This window comes from Lactuca saligna, chromosome 9, assembly GCF_052625555.1.
Source record: "Lactuca saligna cultivar CGN05327 chromosome 9, ASM5262555v1, whole genome shotgun sequence".
NCBI lineage: Eukaryota > Viridiplantae > Streptophyta > Magnoliopsida > Asterales > Asteraceae > Lactuca > Lactuca saligna.
The window spans coordinates 117,311,873-117,339,395 of NC_136425.1; positions in this window are offsets into that span (position 1 = coordinate 117,311,873).

Consider the following 27,523-nt stretch of genomic DNA (forward strand, 5'->3'; position numbering starts at 1 on the left):
ATATGTTTAAGTATGAAACCCCTAAAAAATAGTCCAAAAACTCGAGATTTTGGTTAAGTACCAAGAGTTTGGATTATATTTCACAAATCGTGTTTGGAAACAAGAACTAGTATGTACCAAGTGTAAGTCACGACTTTTTATAATAACAACTATAAGGTTTGCTTCAAGATTTACTTAAACAAGTTGTGAGACAAAATATTTTGGAAAGTGATTAAATTATGGAAATAATAATATTTTGGATCATTGTTGGTCAAACATAAATATAAAGGTTATCTTGGAATATTATGTCATGCTAATGACTTTTCAACGGATTAACAAAACTAGTGGAGATTATTTATAAATACTTAATATATATAATTTTATCAAGAAGGATATCTGAAAACCGAGTTTTCATGACAAAAGTATTTGCATGTCATAACCTGCAGTCATAAATTTTCACAAATTATAACTTGACACTTCCCCTTTTGACCAATATGGGCCTGAACCGCCAATTTATAGAAAGGAAAGACCATTTTTTCCAAATCCCGATAATGTTGGGTCATTTTGATAAACGTCCAAAATGGCTTATTGTTCAATACACAAAACGAAACGAACACGAGGCATCCAGTTAACAAGCACAATAAACGAGATGGAATGAAAATGATATTTCTATTCAATAAGCACGAGAATCATTTTTTATCTAACAAATAATGGATCTCAATGATTTCTTAAAGGGTTGTTAATATTCTAGTCAGACAAATCTCAAAATTACCTAAATATCAAAATATTAGTGTACGCCTAAAATCTTGTAAGGAGTCATAGCCAGAGTCTCCTGGAGGGAGAGCAGAAATTTTTGTATAGATCTATATGGGGTTGACACCCCGCACCTTCGTTGTTCACTATAGCTAGACCGGCCAGTCTAGGGTGACAAATGTCTTTATCAAATCAAGGGCGCCTAAGAAAAGCCAAAACAGGTTTCCGTCACATCAGTATGGTTATAACGACTCACTAGAATATGTTATGTTATCAATAAATTTATGCAAGAAAAACCTCACAAATGAAATTTGGTACATTTTGTTAACTACCCCCGTACATGGTAGTGATGGTCCACATTCGTTGTGTTGACTGTCCTTTTCTCATCGCGTAGAATGTCCACAATCTCCATGTTGAATTCTGACACCTAACAAGTATTAGAGTCTTAATATTGCTAATTTTACCCACAAGAAAACATAGGGTTTCGGGAGAAAAAGCTTGTAAACGATTTTTCAAAAAAAACGATAATTTAACACACACATATGCAAGTATACACAATCGAAACAAGAACTTACAAACGTTTTATAGCAGAAAATATAGGATTTTCTAGAGAAAACGGTTTTATACAAATTCGATAACGATAAGCTAGAATGCACACTCGATTTTACTCGATAAGAAAAACAAGATTTACAACTGTTTTTCCCTTTTTTAAATTAGTGGATTTTCTAGAAACCATTGGCTGTTATTTACTCCAAAGAACTAGTCTCGAACACAAACCATCTTTACAAACTACACTATTCTATTTTATCATTCCTCATAAGGATAAACCAGAATAACGACATGCATACAAATACCATGATTTTCCAAGCAAGGCTTCAAACGATTTCATAGAAAATATCGGATTTTCTGAAAGTGCAATGAGAATGATTTCAAACAAGTGTGAAACTATTTTATACAAAAATGCTTATAAACTCACCAACTTTTTAGTTGACGCTTTTCAAAACGACTTGTATTCTCAGGGATCTAGTAAGCAGGTGAAATGGGATGCGGATGCAAGACTATTTAGCTGTAGTTTGGAATTTTTCTACTTATGTCTCTTTTGTGTAACTCGATGGACAAATACAATGTATAAACAATGTAAGTTTTTTATCTCAATGTATGATGCTTGTATTACTCTGTTTCATTTACATTTAATTGTTATGATACTGCACAATGAGGAGAGATGCCTCCGGACGTTTCTGCCTTCTGGTTCGAGGGTGTGAAAGAGGTTGACTTAAAAGACCCAAAGGAAGGCTATAATGGTGTTCGTATATGGTAGGAACCCCAAAATTAGGGTTTTGCTCTGATGGGAGTACACCCAGCGTACCCCTTAGTACCCCCGACATACTCTAAGACCATCCGCGACCACTTAACCCACTACGCCCCGCGTTCACAATGAGTACGCCTTGCGTACTCATTGAAACTCTAAAACCCTAAACTTCAATTGGCTCTAACTTCTTTGTTCTAAGTCCGTTTCTGACGAACTTTATATCCACAAAAAGGTGATGAGTACACTTCTAACAACTTACCCCCGCCTTAAAACCTCCCGAACCATAACCCAAAATTCATGAAGACCCGAACTGCCTAAACTACGATTATATCCTTGGACTCCGAAAACACCATTGAACACTTGGATCACTTAGACCATAACACCCATATCCAAAAAGGGTCAAATCATTTCTTCTCCAAGGCCCTAAGATTCATGATAACTGGTGATTAGACCACAGTCCCGACTAATGAAGCTATCCAAAACCGAGTGTTACAAAAACCATCATAATTCGAATCAAGAGGTGATATATTGCTATAATTGTAACACCCCGAAATTCAGATATATCTCTTCAATCCTTATTCTTTTCCCAAGTTTTCAAATTAGCCCAAAGTAGAAAAATGGTGCCAAGCAGGTACGTTGGGCATACTGAAGGGTACGTTGCACGTACCCATGGGCGTGCCTTTGACGCAGACTCAACCCAGTATGCAGGGCGTACCAAGGTGTACGCTTGGCGTACTAGGCCCAGACTCAAAACCCTAAATGAGACATGATCCCTATAAAAGGAATGCTATGGCCTCCATCCCAGCCACCATTTCCAGTGAGTGAAATCCTAAGAGAGCTAAACCTTCGTTCTAAGCTTGTGTGTGTGTTTTAGGCTTGAAAGTGTCATTGTGTGCTTGTGAAGAAGAAGAGAAGATCTTGAAGAGGAAGGTTTGGAGTCCAGAGTGGGGAGCTTCTCTCAGAGGTAAAAGGCTTTTCAAACTTTACCACTCTTTTGTTATGAGTATCATATAGGAGCATTTTTAGGGTTTAAGTCCCAAAGGTGGAGACTTTTTGAGCAAAGGAACTCCATGGGCATGGATCTACCCCATTTTAGAGTATATTGTGTTATAAATCCATAAAAATCCAATCTTGGACGTTGAGATTAAGTCATGCATGAGATTAGGGATTAATGGGGAAAGAGGTTGTGAAGTGATTCGTGACCTTTAAAGCCATGCAAAGGCTTAAAGGTTTCGACTTTATGGTTAAAGAGTCAGTACAGTGCATGGATCTGAGATATGAGCTTATTGATAGTTTCATTTTATTTACTTCTTTTTATAGTTTTTTTAGCACATTCCATTCGCATTTTAGTTAATTCCCATGCATATTTTCCTTTTTGTTATCTTTATGACCATTTCAGGTATTTTCTAGTTTCTTGAGCATTATTGCAGATTTTAAGGAAACTAGCGGAGCGGGACTTTTAGGAGGCGATTGGACTTGAAGAGCAATGGGGATTTCGTGCTTGATGGTTGTGGATGTGATTCATAGAGTACGCTTGTCGATTGCTTGAAGGCACAAAAGTGTTGAACTATAAATTTGAAAGGGCGCGAGAGAATTCTTGAGTGTGCAAGATTGATTCGGAAGTTTTGAGTGATATGGAAAGACAAATTGGGCTTTAATTGAAGAAATATTGAAGAAAAATGGACTAGGAACTGATTGGATCCGAATTGGGCCAATGGATTAGATTTGGGAGCCCAAAACTTGAAGGAAGCCCAAAAATCCCGTCGAAGCCTGCGACCCGCGTAAGATTACCCGCGGCCCGCCTGGATTCCTGACAAGGGCAATTTTGGGATTTTGCTAAGAGCTCTATATTGGGAAGGTTGGTGTGCCTCTTTAGCATAATATTGAAGGTCCGAGTTTGACTTGTTCTCTCTGGAGTTTGGAGTGCTTTTGAAGGCCAAGAACACCTCAAGAACATCTTGATTTCACCTCTTGAATATTGTAAAATTTTTGGCACAATCTCATCTAACTTTTCTTCTTTGAGTTTAGTCATGCTTGGCTAAACAAATCTTGGTTAATTTCTTGTTGAATCCTTTGAACTTTTATTGAATGTTGAAGAATCCATGAACTTGTTCTTAAATCTTTATGGAAATGTTTTGTGTTTTATCATATTATCATTACTAGTATGTTTTTATTCATGAGTTTAAATGTGTTTGTGGTGATTAGTTGGCTAATTTCTTGATTAAGTAAAGGATCCTCAAATTATCAAGCAACAAATGATTTTTGTGTTGTTTTTGCTTCACAGAATCATAAAAATATTTTCTCCAACATGGTAGTGAAAGCAATTGACTCCTCTTGGATTTGGTGACTTTTTGGTTATTAATGTTAGTTGACTTTGACTAATTACATGCTATTTGGAATTAGTGACTTTAACTAAGGAAATTGTTATGAGCTTCTCTAGCTATTTCAACAGTTAAGAAAAGTCGAGGTAATCTCAAGCTTCTTGGATTACTAAGGATTTAAATCAAAGTATTGCACCATTGGATTCTAATGATATGTTCTTCAAAAGTCAAAGTAAGGAAACTTTAAGTCAACCATTTCTCCCTTATTGATTTTACATCAAATCCTTATTTTTATTGAAATCGTCTATTTAAATCATAGTTAACTCTAGTTTGTTTCAAGTATTTCAAAACACCAAACCCCCCCCCCCCCCCCCCATTTTATTTTTATTATTATTTCACAAGTATTTTTACAAAGAGATTTTTCATAGAGTTATAAATTGAACCAATCTCCGTGGATTCGATCCCTTTACCACTATACACTATTTTAGTGTGTAATATTTAGGGTTATTATTTGTGTTGGCCTCGACAACCACCACTTATGTCTTAACCTATTCAGACCAAAAATCATGAAAGTATGGAATTGGGACTTACGTTGGGCGTAATCCTAGTACACGCAACGTAGGGGGTCTAGTTCCCCGATCTTGGATAGCCACGAGGTACGCCCCGCATACAGAGCTGGTACGTCGCGTACTACCCTCTGTTGACTTTTGTTGACTTTTGAGGATTGGTCAACAATTTGACATTTGGACCATTGGAGGGGTAAAATGGTCTTTTCCCCTTCTAAGAGATTATAGGGAGGGATTAGTCTAGCCTTTGGAATCGTTGTAAATTAGAGGTAAATTACTTTATGTGATTAGGCGGAGGCTAGATCAGTATTTCAAGTTCGAGACTTTCCGAGATTACCCGAGGTGAGTTACTCACTATACTTTACCTAGAGTAGTATCTATGTGCAGAATGGAGAGTCTTATGTGTATGTGTATGTTTGAGATTTATGTCCAATGTGATATATGTATGCTATGTGTTATATAGACCAGGCCAGAGGGTCCAACGATTCATGAGGCTAGAGGGTCCTCGATCAAACCGGACTGGAGGGTCCAACGAGCTACGGGACTGGAGGGTCCCGTTGAGACACATTGACCTGAGGTTCATACCGAGTTATAGCCTCGAGGGGCTTATGTGTTGTATGTGGTATTTTGGGGAACTCACTAAGCATTTATGCTTACCGTGTTATGTGATATGTGTTTTAGGTACCAGTGATGATCGCGGGAAGGTGCCAGCATGATCTGTACACACTGATAGAATTATGCATTATGCACTTGAGATTCTGGGATATGTTTCTTCTGAGATAACTTTTGATACATTTGATGTTTTGAGTTTACCTTATGAGATATGATATGTTTTAAAAATGAAAATTTATTTTGAAAATTCACGACGTTACAACAATAAGTATACTTTATCAAAGTATAATGCCTTAATCAAATTAATTTGAAACTTTTTTTTCCAACAACAATAATTTTATAAAAAGCCAGACTAATACGAAACTAGTCAGGAACAAAAAGAAACATTACATAATAGCAAGTTGATGACTTCGAAGCCATCTATACCAATTAATGTTCATTTTAGACGTAAATTTTTTTTGGAACCACAAATCTATTCTACTTCTAAATCCACATATGTCTATAACAAGACTTGAACCCTCAAACTCAAAGAGGGAGGTTAACACAGGATACCGCTGGGCTTGAAGCCCTTTTGTATACGTAGAATTACACCATAAAAAAGATTGTGTACTAATCTTTTCAAAGAGCATCGAAGCTCTCAATTTAGAAACCACAAACAACATATCATTCATGAAGTTTCAAATATGCCACCAAGAAACATTAAAAATTAATTTGAAAGTACATGTTGTAATAAGAAAATATGAAAGTACAAAGCTATAACAAGAAAAAAAAAAAGATATTCAATAATATTTCTTGCATTTAACCCATAAAACTCTGCATACTTCCTCTCATTTTTTGGCTTCTCAACAAATATGCCATTAGCAATAGCCAATTATTTCTTAGATGTGTTATGAATGAATTAACAATTTTGATTGATTCTAAGATTAGCATGTCACATTGTTTATTAGATGTCTTACACTCAAGACTTATACTAGGTTTTTTTCCTTCATTTTAAAGTACTTGTATACATTAAATATAACAAACAATGATAATACAAAAAAGAGACATGTTAGCTTACTAGCTAACATCTCCTACCTCTCAAGAAGAAGTCGCAGTTTCGACTTTTGTCTTCGTCTTTTTGTTTTTCATTTTAAGCTATTACGTCTTAAAATACATATTTGTTACGACTAATGGCTAAAATAAAAAAAAATCTAAAGAAAATGGCAAATGGGAAAGAAAAAATATTGGGATCAATGCAAAATCATATATAAATGTTTGGGCTAAATGTAAAATGAGTAAATTATTACATACTAGTTTATAACCCGTGAGAACCACAATTATGAGATAAGGAGCTTAAATAGGGTCCACGACCCTAAAATAGGGTTCTGATCTGATTAGTGTACGCCCAACGTAAATATGGTACGCCCACATACTTTGAACAGCATTCATGACCATCTTGGTCAATACGCCTAGCGTACTCCAAGGTATGCCTCGCGTACTGTCTTCTTCACTAATACGCCCCACATACTCTTTGTGTACGCCCCCGTGTACTCGGCTAAGCCTGAAAACCACGAAACTTCTGAAGGCCATAACTGATGGGTTAAATACAAACAATCCTATATGTGCATGCAAACATAACAGAATAAATTAAATTTTGATAAATCATTAATTATGAGATATACTAAAATTTTGAATTTATTATAACTTTAAAATTAACATATAATTAAAAAAAATAAATTTGAATTTTGAAGTGTTGCCTAATATATCTCTTAATATGTGACATGCTATTAATGAAGATTTTATTATAGTGACACATATTAAATGAAGATTAAAATTATTTATTTATTAAAATAGGGATAAGGCAAATCCACATAGTCATTATGACTTGTTGGTGACCGGAAGGGTCCAAAAATAAAATAAAATAAATTCCAATATATAATACTAACAAATAAAAAACAAAAAGAAAAATGATTAAAACAACATAAAGCTATTGGGAGTGGAGTTGTTAATCTTGTTTGCTAAGGAGTGCTAAGCTCGCCAAACACTGCTATTAATGAAGATTGTATTAGAGTGACACATATTAAATGAAGATTAAAATTATTTATTTATTAAAATAGGGATAAGGCCAATACACATATCATTATGACTTGTTGGTGACCGGAAGAGTTCAAAAATAAAATAAAATAAATTCCAATATATAATACTAACAAATAAGAAACAAAAAGAAAACAGATTAAAACAACATAAAACTATTGGGAGTGGAGTTGTTAATCTCGCTCGCTAAGGAGTGCTAAGCTCGCCAAACACCACTCCCTAGCATGTGCTAAGGGAGGTGCTAAAAAAAGTTCATCGCATGCATAGAGTGAGGAAAGAGAGACAAGACGTATTGTTTTGATTGACTTTTCATCTTTTAACTACAAAAATACAAAAATTATTGGTTGTTACTTTTTCTTTTCTTTTTTTTTTCTTTTACAAAATAAAACCTATTTAAAATTACATACTACTATTCTTTACCTTTTTACAACTTAAATCCTATTACTTTCTTCATTCTACGTAACAATAAAAAATCGTAATTGCAAGTTGACAGGAATGATACCACTCCCAACAAAAAAAAATAGACAAGTATTGAGTTTGTTCATAAACAACCGGAATCTTTTGACAAAAATCATATCAATAATAGTATAATAATATTAATTAATGTGCAAAACAAATTAATATTAACACTTAAACTGAATTATTATGTTTTATATATAGATAAAAATAAAATAGTTTTTTTTCATCATAGTTGGAATCTTATAAAAGTATATTAATTAGAATTTAATAAAAATAAATAAATAAATAAAAGCAATGTAAGCAAGTTGAAACGTTAACAATTTGAGTAAAGTAAGTTAATTTTTGGTTTTTCAAGCATACAATTTTATAAAATCCAAACACCTTAAGATAAATAAGATAAATAGCTTCTTCCTTTCAAAAAAAAAAAAAAAAAAAAAAGATAAAGAGCTTCTACATATTTTTTGTTTATTCGTTTGGAAAGTGAAGTAGTATTAAACAAAAGAAGAAACATGCTTGGGGGACAGGAGTGGTTTGGTGGGTGGTTTATATTAGCCGGGCCGCTCATGAATCTTATTACATGGCCATCTCTCGTCCACTAAAACCTATTAACCCATGTGATTCTCATACCCTTCAAAAACATCCACGTAATTCTTTCTTAATAATTATATGGTATGGTCATTCGTTCACATCTTTGTTATTTTATATTATAATATTCTCTTAATTTCTAATTTTTAAATATATATACCAGTCAAAACCATTATAATAATCTCTTAATTTCTACTTTAAAACGTCGATATCTGCAGTGGTTTATTATTTTTCTTAAATCGATATTATAATATAAAAAAATAATAATAATAAGTTATCAAAAGCCTTTTTAAATAATAATGTATTTTTAAAATATTTTTAAGGCCATGTTGTACAAATTTCCTACTTTATTTTTCGAGTTTATAAAATTGTATGCTTGAAAAACCAAAAATTAACTTACTTTACTCAAATTGTTAACGTTTCAACTTGCTTAGATTGCTTTTATTTATTTATTTATTTTTATTAAATTCTAATTAATATACTTTTATAAGATTCCAACTATGATGAAAAAAAACTATTTTATTTTTATCTATATATAAAACATAATAATTCAGTTTAAGTGTTAATATTAATTTGTTTTGCACATTAATTAATATTATTATACTATTATTGATATGATTTTTGTCAAAAGATTCCAGTTGTTTATGAACAAACTCAATACTTGTCTTTTTTTTTTTTTTGGTTGGGAATGGTATCATTCCTGTCAACTTGCAATTACGATTTTTTATTGTTACGTAGAATGAAGAAAGTAATAGGATTTAAGTTGTAAAAAGGTAAAGAATAGTTTTCATATTTTTAGTAAATATATTTTTGACCAATTTATATGATTAAGCAGTTTAATTGTTAAATTTGTTGAATTTTTTTTTCAGGAAACTCTATATAGGTTTATATTTTATAAATTAAGTATTGTAAATAAATCCAACATCGAGTTACTAAATTTGGAAATATACATGGTTATTTATTTAATGTTTCAAAATTAAGTAACTTATAATATATATAAAAATCAAAAACTTGTATGCAAAACACATAAAGGTGGTTATTTTGTGATGAAAAAAACCTATATCAGTTAAAAATAGGATTAATATCATTAAAGTCCTATGTTTTTAGCATTAAATTGACAAAAGCCTTGAATTTAATTTTCCGTTGACTGTGAAAATGATATTTTTACTATGTAAATATAAGGAAAATGACAAAGTGCCTGTTTCACCGGTTTCATCAGGTTACAAAGCAAAGACGAACATTGGAGGTCAGTTGTTAGCTAGGTTTTGTTTCATTCTTCTCTCCAACGTCAATCGTGTAAGATGGTAAGCTCCTCCAACACGCACACACAATGGTACAGAGAATGGAGTTTAAGGAATCGTTTGTCTGAAGATTTGAGATGCGGGTGTGATGAATCTACGACATTCTTGATCTCCAAAATTGTTGATAATCCATGGAGGAAATTCAGAGGGTGTCCAAACTATCAGATAATATCAAGTTTCCTACTTTTTTGTGGTCTTGTTTAATTAGTATGAAGAAGTGGTTGTTGTGCATGACTCCAAAAAAGTCTGATTTTTATGGCTTGATCCACAACTACTAAATGCTTACTACAAGGAAACTATTTGGAAGTTCCATATGGATTTGGAGGAGACTAAGAACAATAAAGCATTTGGAATGAAAATTTTGAAGCTTTCGGAGGAGGCCAAGAACAACAAAGTTGTTCAAGTGGATATTTTAAACATGTTTTTGAAGGTGATGCTATTTATGATGGTCATGCTTTTGGTGGTGGTGATTGTGATGTGGTTTATGGTTCACAATGTTGTGCTTAAAGCACTGTGAAGTTGTAGGAATTAGTTAGGTTCAGGTGTAATAGTAGTAGTAGTTTAGGTGTAAGTGTATTTTGGTCAAGTTAGACAGTAAGTTGATGCATGTGTTATGTATGGTAATTTTTTGGTGTTGTAAGAGATGACAATGATAAAAACTTATTTTGTCTTAATGATAACAATGTATTATGTCTTACTAATGGCAATACCATACATATGTGTAAAAATAACCTAAGCTTGAAAATTTAATAGCAACCTACTTAACAAACTAACCAAAACATGGAAGGTGACAACAATTATAGTGATCAAGGCATGTTGTAACGCCCGTAGATAAGACTAGTCACTTTAGAGATAATAGGCGTCAAAAATGAATTTTTGATGAAATATTATTTAGAATGAATAATCTAAATTAAGTTATAGTATATATTACAAGGTTTCCATGCATATAAAGAACGTCGAAATCCGAGTTATAACGAAGAAGTTATGACCTGTCGGAGTTTCGCGACAGAACCGGCACGACACAGCGCGACGTAAATAGTGAATTTACGTTAGAGCGATATTTAGCCTTAGCAATCTTAACGAAAGTTGTAGAGTTCGTTAAACCGTGAGCGTGCATAAAAAGAACATCCAAATCCGACTTCGTATGAGGAAGTTATGATTTTTCTAAGTTTCGACTTAGCGGTATGCAGCCCGAATACTCGATTTGAGATCAAGTGGTTTTTAGCCAAAACAATCTAAACGAGAATCGAAAATCTCATTAATTGTAGTGAAACGATAAAAAGATAGGCGAAAACGGACGTCGGATGAAGAAGTTATGAATTTATAACGGAGTTTTCCTGTCCCGGCCTACTAAAAATAAATTCAAAATTAGCGGACGGAGTCTAAACGAAAGTTGTAGAAAATAGTCTCACCTACGCGGGGATATAAAGAACGTCGAAAACGGAGTTCGTATGAGGAAGATATGAATTCTTAAAGTTTATTAAATATTTTCGATATTAAATTTAAATATACGTTTACGATATTATCCAAGGAGGGGAGTCACCGGGCTTATCCATGTTACGCCCAGCGTAACCTAAGATTACACCCAGCGTAATGTGGGTTTCAGCCCCTTATATAAGGAAGCCGAGGCTGCCTTATTCCTTTGCTCATTTCTCTTCCTTCTCTCGCGTTTTTGCATCGTTTTTCGTGCAAGAATTATCTCGAAGCCCCGGTATCATTCTCGAGCCCCGAAGCAAGTCCCAAGGCCCCAGAGATCCCGAGAAGTGCGATTCCGGAGCCGAAGCTCTGCCCGCGAGGAGCCCGGTTTTGTGAAGATCTTCCAGATCTACCGAAGAATACTACTTCTACAAGTCGTAGTGATGTCCGATCATCTTCTAATCAAGTGAGTGTGTGTTTACTTTCTTCTAATGCATAATTATGAAGTATTTTATACGAAATACGCGCTATGTGTATAATTTTGTTGTTATGTGTGTGAATGTATATTCACTTTCTTTTATCTCATAGATCTGATTTATTCTCTATGAAATACATGTTATGTGGGTGTGCCTCATTTGTTATGTGGAATAGGTATTGAATGAGAATGCTATACAGGTTTTAAACTATGTATAAAAATATATATTTTTATCTACTAATATGTTGTGTAGAACATGGGTAGATAGTTGATGTGTGATAAATAGATGAGAGGCCCCAATGTTGTTGTTGTTGATCTAGTTATTCAGCGGAGTATGGATTAGACCAAGAGGTTAGTTTTAGATCCGGGAGTATGGATCAGGTAAAGAGATAAAACTTGTTATTAGTTCGGGGTATGGATTAAGACTAAGTTAATTGTCCCTAGTCCGGGAGTATGGATTGGGCATAGGTATTGATCCGGGAGTATGGATCGGATCAGGATTAAGGTATAGTTAATTGTCCTTATTCTGGGAGTATGGATTGGATACAACTATTGATCCGGGAGTATAGATTAGATCAGGAGGTTAGTTATAGATCCGTGAGTATGGATCACGTGAAAAAGGATAGTTTTAGATCCGTGAGTATGGATCGGTGAAGAGGATAGTTTTAGATTCGTGAGTAGGGATCAGGTAAAGAGGAAAATTTTAGATACGAGAGTTTAGATCGTGTCATTGTGAGGATTGATGGGGTGGGATAAGAGTTGCCTCTATATGGTGATATTGTACAAGTTTGAATGTTCTATACTTATAAATATATGATATAACATTGTGGGATGAAAACCCTATATGCTCACCAGGCTCCCAAGCCTGACCTACTCAGTTTCCTTTGTATCACAGGTATCGATACGAAGACACATTTCACAGAGAAAAGTAAAGGAGATATAATTCATTAGTGTAATTGAATATAAGTTCTGTTTATGCTTATATGTCTGTATCGGAACATGACATCCCGAGTTTTTATTATTAAATGAAAATACGTTCTCTTTGAGAAATGTTTTGATAAGTTATTATCTGTCACACCCCCAAACCAGAACGGCGGAAACATTCGGGGGCGGAGGACGTCATATTCAGTATCATAACAGTTCATAGAAAGGAAAGTACACACCACCATATATATTAAAGTTTCCAAGATGTTTACATAATTGTATTCATTACATGTTCAAAAGAAAAATACATAAACATCATCCAAAAGAAGTAATTAACGCCAGCGCGTTTATCTCAAATTGTTGATTCCCAAACCTGCTTAGCGGTTCCCTGAGAATACAAGTTATTTCAAAGAAAAAGTGTCAACAATTAAGTTGGTGAGTTCATGAGTAGTTTAGAAAAATTGGATGCCATTCCAAAATGGGTGTATATTTTCCAGAAAACGCAGCATTTCAAATGTAAAGAGTTGTGATTTGCTGTGTTGAAAGTGAATGTATTAGATCCAGAAAATCCCATATTTTCCCTAATGGTTGAGATACGAGTTGTTGTGTTTTCCAAGAAAACCCTTATTTTCTTATAAAAGTATGAAATGCATATAAATGTTAGTGTTATAAGTTGTAAATAATTGCACCAGGAAAATCCCTTATTTTCCTATTAGTTGTTTGGTTTGTATGCAGGAGAAACCCTTATTTTCCTAATATAATTGGCAGTCTCTAAGACCGAAAATCGCAAGAAACCGACGTTCTCAAAAGTTGTGTCATAGTTTTATATAATAAAACTATACGAAGATCGCATTTATTAGATGAAGAATAGTTTTAATAGCTACTCGTTCATAAAAGCATAATACCATAATAATTGTATATCCGATGAGTTTTATAACCATACTAAACATAATATGCCTGTAACGACGTTCTTCAGGCGTCGCAGTGTTATGACAACTGTCACCCCAAAAGACGGACTGTAGCTAACAGTCAGGGCGCGGGATCATGACTTCCCGTATAGATCTATACACATTTGACACGTTCTCCGAACGGGAGACTCTGGTTATAGACAGGACTTGCAGCATTACTTTCTAATAAAGAAAAGTAACGTTTGAAGATATACACGTCTCATGGATTCTCAACTAAGCATGTATTAAAGTGATAGTTTTGTATGCAAGGTTTATTCTTTTTCACAATGTTTGACAAAGCAAAATCATAAGTTTTTAGAATGTATAAAACGACTTAACAATGAAAGGTACTTTGTATAAGTCTAATGCACACAAAGTATGACAAGAGTTTTCCATAATAGTAATGAGTTCCAAGTGATTTATTCAGTGAAACAAGCGAAATGAAACTTTATAAAATACACGATAATAACCGTATGTTTACTTGTATTCCCCCCCTAAAAGAGTATAAAAGCATTTAAAATGTATTTAAAGTGTGTTTGAAAGGGGTATGAACTCACTTGAAAGTTTGAAGATAGCAAGATGGAAAACCGGGCAGAGTTTCGTCTTGGGAAATGGATTTTCCTCGGAAATCTCGGGATTCCTCGGGAGAAAAATCGACCTTCGGGACTTGCACAAAATAACCAGGGCTTCGGGGTAGTGCAAGCACGGTAAACAAGGTAAAACGCAAGAAAAAGGAGAGAGAATGAGCCCTTTTCCCGGGAGACCTCGCATCCCTTTTATAGGGGGCTGAGCAGCATGCGTACGCGGCGCGTACGGGACGTCACTGCTGACCGCATCCTCGGCTGCAGCGCTTCGGACGGGACGGGGTAGGGGGTAGCTCGCATAGGGGCGATGTGGACGATCCGAGGCCGTGGCCTCAAGTACGCAGGGCGTACGAGGGTACGCGGTGCGTACTACAGCCCTAGGCTGACTCCCCTTCGGATAATACCGAATTTTGAATAAAAATTATATATAAATTATTTATCAAACTTCAAAAATTCATATCTCCTTCATACGAACTCCGTTTTTGACGTTCTTTATATCCCCGCGAAGGTGAGACTACGATCTACAACTTTCATTTAGATTCCGTTGGCAAATTCCGAAATTATTTTTATTATTTATTTATTAAAATGACGTGATTAAGGAATTTCTTTAAAAATTCATAACTTATTCATACGATGTCCGATTTGAGCGTTCTTTTTATGCATGTGTGTAGTTTAACGATATCTATGACTTTCATTTAGACACCTAAGGTCAGAAAGTGTTTTATTGAAACTTTGCGTTTTTACGCAACTTCGTATTGTCGGTTTTTGTCGGATAACTTAGAATGGTCATAATTTCTTCGTTATAACTCGGATTTTTGTGTTATTTATATGTTTGGAAACCTTAAGACGATACCTACCACATAGTGTACTCCAAATAGAGTTTTTGAATTCTTCATTTTTCGATGATATTCTAATTCCTTCCTCCAAGAGGTTACAGGACTCGATTTTTACTGACTTGAAATAACGGGTTGTTACATCATCCCCCCGTTAGAGGGAATTTCGTCCTGAAATTTTAATACAAAAGAAGAGTCTTAGGGGCTGGGGAAGAGATGTGGATACTTTTGTTGCATTTGATCTTCTCGTTCCCACGTGAACTCAGGTCCCCTCTTAGCATTCCATCGGACCTTTACTATTGGAATGCGACTCTATTTAGTTCGTTTAACTTCCCTATCCATGATCTCGACGGGTTCTTCCACAAAGTTAAGATTTTCATTTAGTTCGATCTCATCGAGTGGAATTACAAGTGTTTCGTCGGACAGACACTTCTTCAGGTTTGATACGTGGAATACTGGATGTACTTTGTTAAGCTCAATTGGAAGTTGGAGTTTGTAGGCTACTGGACCAATCCTTGAAATGATTTCGAAGGGTCCAATGTACCTAGGATTTAGCTTCCCACGCTTTCCAAAGCATATCATTCCCTTCCAGGGTGAGACCTTCAGTAGTACCCGATCGCCAATCTGAAATTCCAAGGGTTTACCTCTTTTGTCGGCATAGCTCTTTTGCCTATCCCTCGAGGATTTCAGTCGTTCTCGTATTTGCACGATCTTTTCAGTAGTTTCCCTGATGATCTCTGGACCAATGACTAGACCTTTTGCTAGTTGTGTGTCGCCCACTTCCGTCCAGCACAGAGGTGATCTGCACTTACGGCCGTAAAGGGCTTCAAATGGAGCAGTATTGATACTAGTATGATAACTATTGTTATAAGAGAACTCAACCAAAGGTAAGTGAACATCCCATGCTTTACCAAAGTCGATTACACATGCTCGCAACATGTCTTCCAAGGTTTGGATCGTTCTTTCGCTCTGTCCGTCAGTTTGGGGGTGATAGGCAGTACTCATGTCCAATCTCGTTCCCATGGATTTTTGCAATGATTGCCAGAATCTAGACGTGAATCTGCTGTCTCTATCCGAGATGATAGACATTGGCACTCCATGAAGTCGTACGATCTCTCGGATGTAGATTCTTGATAGCTTTTCCATTTTATCAATTTCCTTGATCGGTAGGAAATGAGCGGACTTGGTTAATCTATCGATGATTACCCAAATAGTATCTTGGCCACCCTGAGTTTTGGGCAGTTTCGTTATAAAGTCCATGGAAATCTGCTCCCATTTCCACTCAGGAATTTCAGGTTGTTGGAGTAGTCCTGAGGGTTTCTGGTGTTCTATTTTGATCTTGGCGCAAGTCAAACACTTGCTCACATATGTAGCGATCTCTGCTTTCATGTTTGGCCACCAGTAGAGTTGTTTGAGATCTTGATACATCTTGTCTGACCCGGGGTATACGGAGTATGGAGTCTTGTGTGCCTCGCTCACAACTACCTCTCTAAGTCCACCAAACTTGGGCGTCCATATTCGGTTCATGAGGTAGCGTGCTCCGTCACTCTTGATTTCTAAATTCTTGTCCATTCCCCTAAGGGTCTCACCTGTCATGTTTTCGGGTTTCAGGGCCTCTATTTGAGCTTCCTTGACTTGTGTCGACAGGTGCGAATGGATTGACATGGCTAATGACTTCACTCTTCGGCCAGAGTACTCCTTACGACTAAGGGCATCTGCCACGACGTTAGCCTTTCCTGGATGATAGCGAATCTCACATTCGTAGTCGTTGAGCAATTCGACCCAACGTCGCTGTCTCATGTTCAACTCCTTCTGGTCGAAGATGTGTTGTAGGCTCTTGTGGTCTGTAAAGATAGTGCATTTGGTACCATATAGGTAGTGTCTCCAGATTTTAAGAGCGAAGACCACCGCCCCAAGTTCTAAATCATGAGTGGTGTAATTGACCTCATGCGTTTTCAGTTGTCGTGAGGCATATGCAATAACCTTTCCCCTCTGCATTAGTACACATCCCAGCCCTTGCTTCGAAGCGTCGCAATACACCACAAAATCTTCGGTCCCTTCTGGGAGAGAAAGGATGGGTGCGCTGCAAAGGGCCTATTTCAAAGTCTGAAATGCAGCATCTTGCTTTTCTCCCCAATTGTAGGTCACACCTTTATGGGTTAAGGCGGTAAGAGGCTTTGCGATGCTGGAGAAATTCTGGATGAACCGTCGGTAATAACCAGCAAGACCTAGAAATTGGCGAATTTCTGTTGGTGTAGTTGGCGCAGACCAGTTTTTGATAGCCTTGATTTTTGATGGATCCACGTGGATTCCTTCCTTGCTGACCACGTGACCGAGGAAGTCCACCTTTCTAATCCAAAATTCACATTTTGAGAATTTTGCATATAGTCTCTCAGTCCGTAACGTCTCTAAAACTTGCCTCAGATGTTGACCATGCTCTTCTTTATTCTTTGAATAAATGAATATGTCGTCTATGAATACTATCACGAATTTATCCAAGAATGGACGACATACCCGATTCATTAGATCCATGAACACGGCCGGGGCATTGGTTAGTCCGAACGGCATCACTACGAACTCGTAATGTCCGTATCGTGTTCGGAAGGCCGTCTTGGGAATATCACTCTCCAGGACTCGCAGCTAGTGATATCCCAACCTCAGATCGATCTTGGAGAAGTAGTTGGCTCCTTGGAGTTGGTCGAATAAGTCATCGATTCGGGGTAGGGGGTATCGGTTCTTGATGGTAAGTTTGTTGAGTTCTCGGTAGTCGATGCACATTCTGAATGATCCATCCTTCTTTTTCACGAACAGTACGGGTGCTCCCCATGGCGAGAAGCTCGGCCTGATGAATCCTTTTTCCAAGTAGTTCATTCAGTTGGCTGGATAGCTCTTGCATCTCTGCCGGGGCTAATCGATAGGGTGCTTTGGCTACTGGGGTAGCTCCGGGAACTAGATCGATTCGGAACTCAACTTGTCTCGTGGGTGGTATTCCCGGAAGGTCCTCGGGAAAAACGTCGGGAAAATCGCGTACGTCGGGCACACTCTTGATGTCTTGGACTTCGCGTTTCACATCTACAACATGTGCCAAGAATGCGTGACACTCCTTGCGTAGGCATTTCCGAGCTTGGATACTTGAGATGATACGAAGAGTGGTACTTGGTTTGTCGCCCAAGACAATGAAAGTTTCGCCGGTTGGTAGATTAAGGCGAACGACCTTATCGTAACATAGAATGTCCGCATGATGAGAACTCAGCCAATCCATGCCAATGATGACATCGAAACTCTTAATCGAGACTGGCATGAGGTTGATTGAAAAGGGATTATCGTTTAAAGTTAGGGTGCAGTTTAAGTATATCTCCTTAGTGCCTTCGGTTTTCCCGTTGGCCATTTCTACTATGAATGGTTCACTTAATGATTGTGGTATTGATTTTAGCAGGCCTTTAAAGTCGTGACTCACAAAACTCCTTTCTGTTCCACTATCAAACAAAATGCATGCATACGAGTTATCGAGAAGAAACGTACCCATAGCAACAGTAGGGTCCGCAATGGCTTCATCTTGTCCCATTGCGAAAATTCGCCCCCTTCCGCCGGTATTCCGGTTGTTTGCCTTTGGGCAGTCCCTGCGGTAGTGCCCCGTGTCTCCGCACTCAAAGCAGGCGCGGCTTACCCCGGTATTAGTGGTGGGGACGGATGGTTGGGTTGGCCCTTTGCAATAGCGGGCTGTATGTCCCTTCTTATTACACTTGGTGCATTGAAGATCAGGGCAAGGACCGTGGTGGTGGAAGCTGCATCGGTTGCATTTAGGAAGTCTCCCATTATATGAGCTTGTGGGGGCAGGGTTCACAGGTACAATCATAGCGTGGGTCGCTATTACTTGTTGTTTCTTGGGGTTTTCCTGGAGGGTTTGTCCCCTCCTTTTGTTCCAAGGCCTACTCTGGCCCTGAACCTCCCTAGGTGGATTTGCGGTTGTTGAAATGATACTGGGTTTTACTCCGTGGTCGATGAGTCGTTGAGCCAGGCGTTTGGCGCTGTTGTAGGTAACAGGGCCAGAAGCTAGGACATGCCCCTGAATCTGGGGTGACAACCCCCAAATGTACCTTTCAACCTTCTTTGATTCTGGGTTGACCATGGTAGGGCACAGTGCAGCGAGGTCGTTGAACCTAGCTGTGTAGGTGACTAGGTCAGACCCAATCATTTTCAGATTCCAGAGCTCCTGCTCCAGCTTTTGCACTTCGCCCCTTGGGCAGTATCCTTCCAGTAGTAGAACCTTTAGATCGTCCCAACTCATGGCGTTGGCGACAGTGAGCGTTACTGAATTCACATGGCTTTTCCACCAAGTGAGGGCTCGATCCACGAAAGTGCAAGCAGCGAACTTGACTTTGCTTGCTTCTAGGCATGAGCAGATCTCGAAGACCGTTTCGGTCTTCTCGAACCATTGCATTAGTGCAATGACTCCCCCAGTTCCATTAAAAGTTTTTGGCTTAGCGTTAGAGAACTCCTTGTAAGTACATTCTCTTCCTTGACCATGACCAGTGCCATGATTTGGATGATTCGTGCTGCTTCCCGCCCCTCCATTTCCGTGAGAGTTTATTTGCGAGAGGGCTGCAGTTACTGCTGCTGTGATAGCAGCCTGGACCATGGCTGGATCATAAGCTGGTGGTGGAGGTGGTGGTGGTACCGTGCCCGGCCTGGGCCTTAGGTTTGGACGAGGAGGCATCGTGCTGCCAAAAGAAAAAAATATGGAAAAATTTATAAGTTTTGGCAGTTCAGAGTTGAATGATATTGAGTTAACTTCTAATAGTTCTAAGAAGTTGGGTTTGACTGACTCAATGTTTTGAGCTTGAAAGTAAAGTTTGAATAGCTGTACCAATGAATCGAACGATTTGCGCATGATTAACAACAACAAGAAAAGGGGTATACCCTTATATATATTAAACATATAGTTGTGTTACAGCGGGGTCTAGACAAAATTTCTTGGCCTTTCTAAAGGCCTCCGATTACAGAACAATTTAAAGAAAATAATACTTTTATCCGAAGTCCTAATTTATAACAAAATTTGAGAGTTGGGCAAGTACTACTTGCGGTGCGCTTTGCGTTTGGAGCTCGACTCCGTGTCGGACTGCTTCGACTCCATGAGGCGTCTATCAAACACAGCTTGTTGTTCTCTTAATTCCTCGAAGGCTGCATTTGCTTGTGCTTGAAACGCTTCGGCGCGAATGTGGATGTCGTTCTGCAACAACTCTAGGCGGTTGATATCGGCCGTGTGGATTTGTACTTCCACATTGACCTCTCGGATTCGGTTGGCTTGCACTCCAGATTGATAGCACTGGTTGGCGAGTTTGCCAACCATGACTGGAAGTGCGCGGTCGGCTGATCCCCCGCCTCTCACATCATAGAAGTCCCGGCACATGCCGTAAGGAGGGCGTAAGCTTTGTTGTTGGCTCCAATGATGGAGGTGACTTCCCCACACTGGAGTGGGTCCTTGGAAATTCCTCACGTGGATGGGAGATTGTGGGATTGGTGGATTTATAATTTCTGGCTCCGAATCTGTGCCAGAGTCATCCCCTCCCTCCAACTCTATAGGCTCTTCGTCTTCTTCAGGATCTTCTTCAATCCACCCTCCATTACCTTGGTTGGGGTAGTAGGGGTCATTGGGGTGATGGAATCCCGCCATTTAGACTGTACGAGAATAGAGTTAAAAGTTTACTATAAGCTAGAGCACATGAAACTTACCCTTAAGTTTAATGGTTGACGGCACTCGAATACTCCCTCAATATTCTTTAGCGATTTGCTTTTGGTAAGTTTTAAATTTGTTGCCCATTACAGACACTCCTTGGCATACGTTAGTCGGCTCTTGGACAAATATAGTTGATCAGGCTATATTCTTCCCAGTTCCAATTACATGTCCCAAGGCGTACCTGTGCTGCACAACTTATTTATAATACTTCTAAAGTTATTTACTATGAAACTGTTATTAGTATAAAAATGAGTGCATGCTTACCTTAAAACTAATTTGGTTTACTTTCAAAAGTATGAATTTTTCTCAGAGTGTTTTTGCCCAGTTGAGTTTATAGTTGTATATCAAAAAGGAATGGTTTTGATATACTTAATTCCCTATAAACAAAACTCTGATACCAATCTGTCACACCCCCAAACCAGAACGGCGGAAACATTCAGCGGCGGAGGACGTCATATTCAGTATCATAACAGTTCATAGAAAGGAAAGTACACACCATCATATATATTAAAGTTTCCAAGATGTTTACATAATTGTATTCATTACATGTTCAAAAGAAAAATACATAAACATCATCCAAAAGAAGTAATTAACGCCAGCGCGTTAATCTCAAATTGTTGATTCCCAAACCTGCTTAGCGGTTCCCTGCGAATACAAGTTATTTCAAAGAAAAAGTGTCAACAATTAAGTTGGTGAGTTCATGAGTAGTTTAGAAAAATTGGATGCCATTCCAAAATGGGTGTATATTTTCCAGAAAACGCAGCATTTCAAATGTAAAGAGTTGTGATTTGTTGTGTTGAAAGTGAATGTATTAGATCCAGAAAATCCCATATTTTCCCTAATGGTTGAGATACGAGTTGTTGTGTTTTCCAAGAAAACCCTTATTTTCTTATAAAAGTATGAAATGCATATAAATGTTAGTGTTATAAGTTGTAAATAATTGCACCAGGAAAATCCCTTATTTTCCTATTAGTTGTTTGGTTTGTATGCAGGAGAAATCCTTATTTTCCTAATATAATTGGCAGTCTCTAAGACCGAAAATCGCAAGAAACCGACGTTCTCAAAAGTTGTGTCATAGTTTTATATAATAAAACTATACGAAGATCGCATTTATTAGATGAAGAATAGTTTTAATAGCTACTCGTTCATAAAAGCATAATACCATAATAATTGTATATCCGATGAGTTTTATAACCATACTAAACATAATATGCCTGTAACGACGTTCTTCAGGCGTCGCAGTGTTATGACAACTGTCACCCCAAAAGACGGACTATAGCTAACAGTCAGGGCGCGGGATCATGACTTCCCGTATAGATCTATACACATTTGACACGTTCTCCGAACGGGAGACTCTGGTTATAGACAGGACTTGCAGCATTACTTTCTAATAAAGAAAAGTAACGTTTGAAGATATACACGTCTCATGGATTCTCAACTAAGCATGTATTAAAGTGATAGTTTTGTATGCAAGGTTTATTCTTTTTCACAATGTTTGACAAAGCAAAATCATAAGTTTTTAGAATGTATAAAACGACTTAACAATGAAAGGTACTTTGAAATCATTATATACTTTGTATAAGTCTAATGCACACAAAGTATGACAAGAGTTTTCCATAATAGTAATGAGTTCCAAGTGATTTATTCGGTGAAACAAGCGAAGTGAAACTTTATAAAATACACGATAATAACCGAATGTTTACTTGTATTCCCCCCTAAAAGAGTATAAAAGCATTTAAAATGTATTTAAAGTGTGTTTGAAAGGGGTATGAACTCACTTGAAAGTTTGAAGATAGCAAGATGGAAAACCGGGCAGAGTTTCATCTTGGGAAATGGATTTTCCTCGGAAATCTCGGGATTCCTCGGGAGAAAAATCGACCTTCGGGACTTGCACAAAATGACCAGGGCTTCGGGGTAGTGCAAGCACGGAAAACGAGGTAAAACGCAAGAAAAAGGAGAGAGAATGAGCCCTTTTCCCAGGAGCCCTCGCATCCCTTTTATAGGGGGCTGAGCAGCATGCGTACGCGGGGCGTACTCCCGTACGCGGCGCGTACGGGACATCACTGCTGACCACATCCTTGGCTGCAGCGCTTCGGACGGGACGGGGGAGGGGGTAGCTCGCATAGGGGCGACGTGGACAATCCGAGGCCGTGGCCTCGAGTACGCGGGGCGTACGAGGGTATGCGGCGCGTACTACAGCCCTAGGCTGACTCCCCTTCGGATAATACCGAATTTTGAATAAAAATTATATATAAATTATTTATCAAACTTCAAAAATTCATATCTCCTTCATACGAACTCCGTTTTTGACGTTCTTTATATCCCCGTGAAGGTGAGACTACGATCTACAACTTTCATTTAGATTCCGTTGGCAAATTCCGAAATTATTTTTATTATTTATTTATTAAAATGACGTGATTAAGGAATTTCTTTAAAAATTCATAACTTATTCATACGATGTCCGATTTAAGCGTTCTTTTTATGCATGTTTGTAGTTTAACGATATCTATGACTTTCATTTAGACACCTAAGGTCAGAAAGTGTTTTATTGAAATTTTGCGTTTTTACGCAACTTCGTATTGCCGGTTTTTGTCGGATAACTTAGAATGGTCATAATTTCTTCGTTATAACTCGGATTTTTGTGTTATTTATATGTTTGGAAACCTTAAGACGATACCTACCACATAGTGTACTCCAAATAGAGTTTTTGAATTCTTCATTTTTCGATGATATTCTAATTCCTTCCTCCAAGAGGTTACAGGACTCGATTTTTACTGACTTGAAATAACGGGTTGTTACATTATCATATCTTGTTTCGGGAACAAATTCCGCAACCGTTTTGTTTAAAAGATTACTCTGATTTTATAAAACAAAGCATAAACAAATCGGTCTTTTCTGGCTATGAAAATGGGGATGTCACAGTTGGTATCAGAGCATTAGTTTAAACGAACTAGGAATTTGTAGGAAATTTCTAGACTTTAACTTAGAATGCTAAGTAATGATTGTGAGGAGTGTGTCTAAAATATGTTAGGTAGTACACATAAACTGACACAAGCACTAGTTTATTTTAGGAATGATGCCTAAAATGCTTTTATGTTCTAAATGTTTTGTATGATAGTTATATTGATGCTATTATTTGATCGGATCCATTGTCTGTTGCCGACCGGATCTGGAAACCTTATGTGTTTAGGATTCTAAGCGTACGACTACGATATTAGAACTATCATGTAAACGTTTCGGAGTGATAAGGATGAATTAATTATCTATCGTGATTGAGGATCTGAATTCACCATATTCGGTGTGTAGATCAAAAATGGTAAGAACCAGAAGTGGAGTTGGAAACGTGAACGAAGACAGGAATAACCCACCTGTGATTGACCAAGCACCTGTTGTAGCAGCAACACCAGAGCCAATGACGATGGGTGGGGTGCAAGCGATGATGAAGATGATGTTGGATCGCCAAATGGAGGAGACAAGGCGATTACTCCAACAGAATCGTGAGGAACTGTCACTTCAAGTGGAAGAGCCCGAAGTGAATGGAGGGCTGTGACAACCCAAGTGGTTCCGTTACATTTCCCCGTTACCATTAACAGAATATTCCATTGTATAAAAGTTCCGTTACTTAGGGGGCGTCAATTTAGTAAACATTCCATTTGGTTGCAATAAGCATGCCGTTAAGTCGTAATAAAAGGAAATAAAAACACAGGACACACATTTCCATTTATTTGGAAAATCTCAAGTTTTCTTATTACGACCACTAAATCAGGTGCGACCAAAAGCCCCATTTAACGGCAGTATCGGGTAAAATCCCACTGAGCCCCGACTCAAAACCCTATATAAGGGTGAGTGGAGTCTATTGGAGACTTTTTACACACTCTCTCTAAACTCTCTCTCTAGACCCGTTTTCGCCCCGAATCCGCAACCAAACGCTTCCAAATTGTAAGTCCGCTTACCCTAGCTTATTCTAGACATATTGATTCATGTTTATAGCCCAAAATTCGGACTTAGAAGCTGTTAGAAAGGAGTTTACAGCCTAAGCTCCTCCATAGGCCGTAAACCCCTTAAATCAAGGCCAAAATGACCCAAACTTGTCCCTAATGGCTTGGAAATAAACAGAAGAATTAGCCTAGGAGTGTTTGCACATTTAAAATAATCATTTTGGGGCATAAAAGAGAGTTTACGGCCCAAGCACAAGCTTAAGCCGTAAACACCTCTAAACCTTGTTTAAATGTCCCAAATACACTCCCAAACCACCCTAGGGCTTAACACATAATTTAGGGACTTAGTATCTTGGGTTTAACACAATTAAACACAATGAAATGAAGGGGAAAAAGGAGTTGACGGCCTAGGTGAATACCAAGGCCGTAAACACCCTTAAACATGCCCAAAATAATTGTTTTGTCCCCCAAATGGCCTTAGACATTTACCATAAAATACTAGGAAGGATTTAAGGGCTTAAACACAAGAAATGGAGGGACTAAAAGGAGTTTACGGCCCAAGCTAGTGTCTACACCGTAAACTCCCCAAAACTCATTCAAATGATTGATTTAATCCTCCAAAATAGCATCACACTTCATTAGAAATCACTAGAAAGGCATTAGGGGCTTGAAACTTCCCAAAACTCTAAGGATTAGAGTTTACGGCCGTAAACTCCTTTAGGAGTGGTCCCTTGGCCGTAAACTCATAGAACATGCCCGTAGAGGCCTCAAACCCACTCATGCCTTTTATGAAAAGTTCTTAGAAAAATCCCATGAACAAGCTAGCAGCATAAAACACCCAAGAATATACCCTTGGGAGTTTACGGCCGTAAACTCCCTTGAGTTGGGCCGTAAACTCCAAATTGGTCCATGTTAACGCTTTAAACCCATTCACACACTTGATATTTGAGTTTAGCAAAGTTCCACAACTGATAGGAGACCCTTAGCACCCTTAAACGCTACCCGGGACACCCAAACACGTAGCCAAAGTGTTTTCCGCTCCTTTGAGCGTGTATATTTGTTTAATTAGTATTAAATATACTAATTGTATGTGAACATATGATTTCATATGTTAAATAGGTCATTGAGTGTGTTCGAATCCTTACGTGGCACCGAACGCCCAAACAGCACTCTCTTCGGACCTACTTACACCAGGTGAGTTCATACCCCTGAATGAACCTTTTAATGTTTTTTTTTAAATGTTTTATAGGGGGGAATACAAGTTAAACATGCCTGTTATCATGTCAATCACATGTGATTGATAACCCGCATGCACAAAATTTTACCACTTTACACTGTTTTACCGAGTGGGACACTATAATGACTTTTACTTATACTGATTTATCCAAATTCATTTTAAATTGGTTTATGAAAGATCCTCTAAGGTTTTTAAACATATTTTACAAAAGAATACAATTTGGGATTTTCTCTGTACATAAAGGCTTTTCATTAAAGATTTCCTTTTTAGACGTATACTTTTACTTGTTAAATACTGCTGCTTCGCTTATACTTATTTTATACTCCTACTCGGTAACGCTTTCACTTATATTTGTAGTTGCGTATAACTGATGACCCTTATACTTATTCACGCTCTTACTTAGTGATACGATTTCTTCTTCACTTATACTTGATAACGACTCTACTTCACTTATACTTGATACGCTTTTGCTTCACTTATTGTCGCCTCTACTTCGTGATACGCTTATACTTGTTCGACACTTCTACTTCACTTGCGACCGCTCCTACTTCACTCGTTAGACACTCCTACATCACAAGAATCACTTATACTTGATACACTTATACTTTACGATTCTGTTATTCCACACTATATGAATTCACACCACGATGATATGTCTTCAATTATTACACACTCAGTCGTAGTTAGATGTACGTCTGTGCTTATATAGATACATATAAGTAACGATTGAAAGACTTAGGAAGGCTCATCCACCCTATTTCCTTTTCTTCGTTGAGATGTGGTCTGGTGGGATCGGGTGGCCGTCCGAAAGTCGTTTGGTTCATTAGTTATATACTATGTATATGAGTATGGACATACAGGAAATTCTCTAGTCAGTTCAGTTAAGAGTCTCTACCTCTAGTCTACACTTACATTAGAAACCCACTCCCTCCTAGTAACACACTATCCTCTATTTAGGATGCATCTTCGGGACGCGGCCTTCTCCGCCGTCTAGTTGGTAACCAGAGTCTCCTGTAAGGAGAGTGGACATTGTGTGTATAGGCCTATATGGGATTGACAACCCCGCACCCTGACTGCTAGCTACAGTCCACGGCCTACCAAGCCAAGGGGTGACAAATGTCACATTATATAGATGCTTGTAGGGCCTCTAGAACTCTAGTCAGTATGGTTACGAGTATCCTGGGTTGCCTTATAACTCATGGCTTTAAGGTAACGGTATTTCGTCAGCGATTTACACTGTATGCTGATGTCACCTTTTTCAGACACTGTTTTGACCTTGCTAGATGTGTCTTTCATGTGATACTATCTGCGGTCTGTAGTCTCTGTTTTGACCTTGCGAGATGTACCTTTCATTTGGTACTGTCTGCGGTCTGTCTTCACTGTTTTGACCTTGCTAGATGTGTCTTTCATTTGATACTGTCTGCGGTCTGTAGTCTTTGTTTTGACCTTGCAAGATGTACCTTTCATTTGGTAT